The sequence below is a fragment of the Brienomyrus brachyistius genome, unplaced genomic scaffold (genome assembly GCF_023856365.1).
Source record: "Brienomyrus brachyistius isolate T26 unplaced genomic scaffold, BBRACH_0.4 scaffold58, whole genome shotgun sequence".
NCBI lineage: Eukaryota > Metazoa > Chordata > Actinopteri > Osteoglossiformes > Mormyridae > Brienomyrus > Brienomyrus brachyistius.
In genome coordinates, this window is record NW_026042333.1 from 1,140,897 (window position 1) to 1,147,035 (window position 6,139).

Below are 6,139 nucleotides of genomic sequence, written 5' to 3' on the forward strand. Positions count from 1 at the left end.
TCAGAAATTGTTTTAGTACTTTGCATACCTCATTACTTTACCCTGTTCTAGTGCCATGCAATTACAGACATGATTCAAGCTGTCCGCCTCTCTTACAGCTGCAAACTTTAACAATCAAAAAGGGGATGTCATGGATGAAGGAGCAGGAGGAGGTGAACAGGAGCTGTCATGTAAGGTCCCCCCCCACCCCTCCAGGCATGGGAATTGTTTGTGGACAACTGGGGTCCTCCAAATCTTAGCCCTCCCCCCCCCCCCATGCAAGTATGTGGTTTGAATGATTGTGAAAAATGCCACTGGTGCTGAGAATGAAACAGAAATGAATCAAGAAGATGACAAATCTGGTGTCGCGGGCCCAGAAGGTTGAATGTCAGCTGAGGTCATAAACCTAGAGGTTCTTACTTTAGCCGAGTCTTTTAAATTGAGTTAAATGGTCTCTTCCCTGCTCATTTCTTAAGGGTGCTTTAGCCACTTAGCATGTAGCTTAGCAGTTTAGCTACTTAGCAGTTATCTTAGCACTTTAGCCCTTAGCATGTGGTTTAGCGCTGTAGCTGCTCAGCTTGTAGCACAGCACTTTAACCACTTAGCATGTGGTTTAGCGCTGTAGCTGCTCAGCTTGTAGCACAGCACTTTAGCCACTTAGCATGTGGTTTAGCGCTGTAGCTGCTCAGCTTGTAGCACAGCACTTTAGCCACTTAGCATGAGGTTTAGCGCTGTAGCTGCTCAGCTTGTAGCACAGCACTTTAGCCACTTAGCATGTGGTTTAGCGCTGTAGCTGCTCAGCTTGTAGCACAGCACTTTAGCCACTTAGCATGTGGTTTAGCGCTGTAGCTGCTCAGCTTGTAGCACAGCACTTTAGCCACTTAGCATGTGGTTTAGCGCTGTAGCTGCTCAGCTTGTAGCACAGCACTTTAGCCACTTAGCATGTGGTTTAGCGCTGTGACTGCTTAGCTTGTAGCACAGCACTTTAGCCACTTAGCATGTGGTTTAGCACTGTGACTGCTTAGCTTGTAGCACAGCACTTTAGCCACTTAGCATGTGGTTTAGCACTGTGACTGCTTAGCTTGTAGCACAGCACTTTAGCCACTTAGCATGAGGTTTAGCACTGTGACTGCTTAGCTTGTAGCACAGCACTTTAGCCACTTAGCATGAAGTTTAGCACTGTGACTGCTTAGCTTGTAGCACAGCACTTTAGCCACTTAGCATGAGGTTTAGCACTGTGACTGCTTAGCTTGTAGCACAGCACTTTAGCCACTTAGCATGAAGTTTAGCACTGTGACTGCTTAGCTTGTAGCACAGCACTTTAGCCACTTAGCATGAAGTTTAGCACTGTGACTGCTTAGCTTGTAGCACAGCACTTTAGCCACTTAGCATGAAGTTTAGCACTGTGACTGCTTAGCTTGTAGCTAGCCCGTTGTTGTTTGTTTGACTGCGATGGGTGGGAGATGTGTGCTTAAGGCTGATTAGCTGTTTCCTCCTTTCTCATAACCCCTGGGCCAGTGAGTCAGCATCAAAAAACAACAAAAAAAAGAGAGAAAGAAGTCACCAGGGAACATGCTGGGCCGACTCCACGCGACCCTCCCATCCTCAGTGGCCCCCCAGCTCTGGGCACCCTGCCCCCCCGCTCCGAATCCATCTCCAGCTGCAGAAATAACCCCCTCGACATTAACAGCACAGATGTTTGATGGTTTCAGACCACAGCGTGTTTGGGTGCATGAGATCTCGAGTGTCTGTGTTTGTGCACGTGCGTGTGCGTGTGCACGTGCGTGTGCGTGTGCCCTCGTGTGTCCTCAGTGCTTAGGCGTAGCCCATCAGCATGGCCTGCAATGTCGTCTGATTGGCTATAGCGACACATAGGAGGGGCTAAAGGCAGACTGCTTTACCCTGGAACAAAGTATTTCATCCAAATCCTCCCAGTAAATTACCCAGATGTATGAAAGTGTAAAAATCTGTAAGCCGGACGCATCAGATGATTGCATCAGGAAAGCAATTTAAAACTTGTGGCCCCCTGACCTTCAAGTGCCTTTGGACCAGAACTGGCTGCCAAATATGCATGAGCCCCCCCCCCCCCCCCCCCCCCACACACACACATACTTCACCAACCCCAAGCTAAGCACTATGGAGTCCAGCTATCACCAGCCTCTGTGTGCTGCTCCCAGGCTGGGCCGACGCAGAGCATCCAGGCCAGATACGTGTGATGGTGACATCCAGGATGGTTGAAAGGATAAAGCAACGGAAGGCAGAAGTGATGATGATGTTCTGCAGGAAACCACACTTAGCCCTCAAACTACCCCCCCCCCTCAGGCAAAAAAGGTCAGCAAGATTTCACCCTCCCAACCTCCTGCGGGCAGGTGCGGCATCCTCTGCGCTTCAGAACTACCACACTATAGGGACATGTAACACGGGTCCTGGAGGGGGCACGGCTTTGGCGGCCATTAACCCCATCCCCAGTCTGACCGTATCTCTTTGAATATCTGCTCCTCAGAATTTTGCACCATGGAAAAGCGGCGTCTGTTGGCAGATTTTTAAACAAAGCAGCTTCCGGCTGCCTGCCACCCTATACCTGTCATCACAGAGCAGAGGATTATGGGATAGCCTCACTGGACACCCCCCCCCCCCTTGGCACCTTCATGTGATATTGATATTTCGCTAATTTACCGTGATGCTCCTATGCAGTAGTTTCGGAAATAGTGTTTCTTTACACCTGAACATTTTCAACACACATTATCTTAATGTCAGACAGTCCCTGGAACGGTTGGGGGTTAAGGATCTTGCTCAGGGGCCTGGGATTCAAACTGGCGACATTCTGGTCCAGGTATAATAGTCTAACCCAGTGAGTCTCACAGTGCTCCCATCCTCTGCAGGCAGCACGTCCCATTGTGAGCGCCAGGCAAAGGGAGAGGAGTCTATACCGACCCCAGGCCCCAGTGTGCCCCTCTTGGGCGGGATCACACTCAGCTGTACAAAAGACCCAAACCTTAAAAGCATGAGCCACGATAATCAGCTCAGATCACAGTATCTCCCAGAGAAACACCACGCCTACAAATGTCACGTGACCCTGACAAGGGGTAATACCTAGCAGGGAAACATGGGATCCTGACCTAGTGATGGATCTGTTGGGATCTGACAGTCTGTCCAATCAGGGTCCATGTTTTATCTGGTGACCATAACCAATCACCCTGTCATCTTGATAAAAATGTGCCACAGAGAGAGGCTGAATCATCTCCAATACTCCCCCAGTGTTGGGATCCTTAAGTGGGTGCCACAGATATTAGGAAGAAATGTTTCTCCTTGTTCCTAAACACAGGGTCACATACGCCAGTTTACAGACAGGGCTCCTCTGCGCCGCGTTTCTGAAAAGACGACGGTCAGCGCCGCTTCTGCTCTGCCACAAATGGCTTTGAAACAGCAAAAGCCAGGGACAGAAATATTGATTCCTGTAGGTCAGGACTGGCTGCTGTCGGTCTATTTAAAGTCCTTGTCACCAATACAGAAGCGGCAAGACTGACGTCACCGTTTTGTGATGGCTTTTGGTCGCTTAGCAACGCCGGCAGGTTGCGAGGTGGATATTTTCACATTTAAAGGTGCACCGGCTGGAGGCTTCAAGGAAAACATTCAGGGTCAGAGAGGGATTTGATCTGAAGGCTCCTGGGGACCTCAGTACTCAAGTATAGCTTGGTCACTCTTAGCACTTTTAAATGCAAACTAATGTCCGGAAGGTTGTTGGTTCACGTCCCACTATTTGCACTCCTCCAGTACCTATATGCAAGACACTGAGCCTGAAGTGCTTTAGTGAAATACCAATCTGTCTAAACACAAGTATTTCTGCGTGAAAAGCTTCAGATAAACCTGTCTGAAAAGCAGTATGGTGGTCTGTTTAAACATGGCTGCTCTCGGGCCAGGGTCTTCCCAATCCATCCTGCACGATATCTCCAGCCTTCGTGGACATCCCACCAATCCGCTCCCCCGAATAATCCCGTCAGCAGATGTTGCTCTGCTGAAGAAGGCGGTCTTTGTGAGGGCCGCGTCTATTTTTGGTCCTTGCATTTCCGAGCCCAGCCGCTCCGAGAGGTCAAGGTCGTACCCTGTGAGCCAGAAAGCTGTTTTGTTTCCTGCCTGACTATTTTTAGACGAAGCTGTTGTATGAATGAACGCAGTGATGTGTTCTATGGCTGTGGGGCTCTCTGGCTGCACATGTGGATTTCAAACACAGGAAAGGTGCAGTCTTCTTGTTTAGTGCCCCCATAATGCCCCTCTCTGAGCGATCGACGCGTCCAGCAAACCTACATGACGTTTCTTGTCCGCGGCACCATTCCAAAAGGTAAACGGGAAGGCATGCAAAAACAGAAAGGCAGAGCCTGCTGATACCATCTTGTTTTTATGGTTCCTCGGTAGACATTTTTACATTAACCCTTCAGCTGCTGGCACTGGAAAACCATGAAGCCCATTCATGTACAACGTAACAGATAAAGTAGCCACTGCACCGGCATGAGGGGATTCTAAAATGCGCGTACGTATGTGTGTTCCAAAACTTCACTGTTGCCGCGGGAACACCAGTGCACCCTGGCTGACGTTTAGCCACCTTCATGCTTGGCAGCCCTGTAAGTCTGCTGAAGCCTCTGAGACAGACATCAGTCACTGATGCTATCTGGCTCAGGGGCTCCAGTCACCACTGATAGTCCTAACATCTTGAAACAAGCCTGTAGAGTCAGGGAATCAGTCTGATGTTTGACGCTCGCTTGGGGCCTGGTAGGGGAAACAGGGGAACTGGAAGGGGGGTGCAGGCCAAGCCCGTCAAAACAACCCCTGTACTTGAATTAAGGGAAAACACTGAAATCTGCATTAAGAGTGTATGGCTAGACAGAATCTATCAAACAAAGAGCTGCTGTTTGGTGTTTCGCTGTCCTGTATTGATGTACTTGGGGATTCATTTATACTGCGGCAGATTTAAGAAACCAATGGTAAAGCACCCTGCTGGAGTTTACACCCCTGCTTGATACTTTTTCAAATGAAATGAATCCGTTGCGGGGTGAGAGCATTGGTACAGACTGCAAGGCTGAAGGTACCAGGTCGCCATGGCGCAGAAAGAGAAGAAAAAGTGCGGTCAAAAACGAGATTGAAAGGAGACAATGAAAAAGAAAACTGAAAGAGTGGTTTTTTCGTAAGGGAGGGTGGGGCGGGGGAGGGGGGGGAGCTGGAGAGACACCCCTGTGACTGCAAATGGTGAGCGGACCCTCGAGACGGGGTCCTGGGCCACTGCTGTGTCGCACACATGCACACACACACGTCCATATGCATGGACACATGCTTTTTTGCAAACTACGGATATTACACATGGCTGTACACACACACCAACAGACACACACAGGACTCCCTGCACACACACACACACACACACACACACATGTGGGACTTCCCACTGCCTCTTATTTGGCTGTTAAAAATCCCTAACCCCCAACCTGTGAAAGCTAAGAAACCGATGAAGATTGCTTTGAAATGAGCTTTTTTTATGTTTAAAAGCATATTCTTTTGGAGCTTTTTTCTTTGGGGGGGGGGGGGGGTAGTGATTAGGCTACCCCACAGCATCTGTTTTTTTCCACAGTTCACTCCTAAAATGCCCCCCCCCCCCCCCCCCCCCCGATCATGGATGAGCCAAAAAAGTCCACAGAGACACACTATTTAAGGCCAGTGACCTGAGCAGACTAAACAAGGATGATGTCTCACACACCCCAGACAGGTGTATTGTGGGTGCCGCCTAAACATACAAAGCACTCTCCTGATAAAGCCCCCCCCCCCCCCCCCCCCCCACACACACACACAGGGTGCCTCTAATCAGCACACCAGCAGGGGGCAGTCTAGCTCTACAAATGCTTTCCTCAAAATGGACGTAATGTCACTATAAAAGAAACTACAGATGCAGGTGCCAGGTCACCTTACTCATTTACTATCAGTTGGCAACTTTCTGTGCTCAGCACAATGCTGCCCCCTATTGATGAACTTTGGGTAACATAACACGATTCAATGTGGAATGCAAAGCACAGTCTAGCCAAACGCGATGAATCGCTTTTTAATGCATGTGACTAAGGGCGTTTTAACGAGTGATCGCGAGCTGTATAAAATGCATATTAGGGCAGCTGTGAGT

At 49.3% G+C, this 6,139-nt stretch overlaps 1 long non-coding RNA gene across 2 annotated transcripts; it reads left to right on the forward strand.

The window, feature by feature from the left end:
- Positions 1-365: 365 nt before the first annotated feature.
- Positions 366-1,520, forward strand: LOC125724972 (uncharacterized). Of its 2 annotated transcripts, XR_007387270.1 has the most exons (4): positions 366-646; positions 703-926; positions 1,095-1,150; positions 1,207-1,520. It is a non-coding gene; the product is annotated as an uncharacterized LOC125724972 (long non-coding RNA). The 2 variants fall into 2 exon arrangements; XR_007387271.1 differs by having other exon boundaries at positions 1,095-1,520.
- The last annotated feature ends 4,619 nt before the right edge of the window (positions 1,521-6,139 follow it).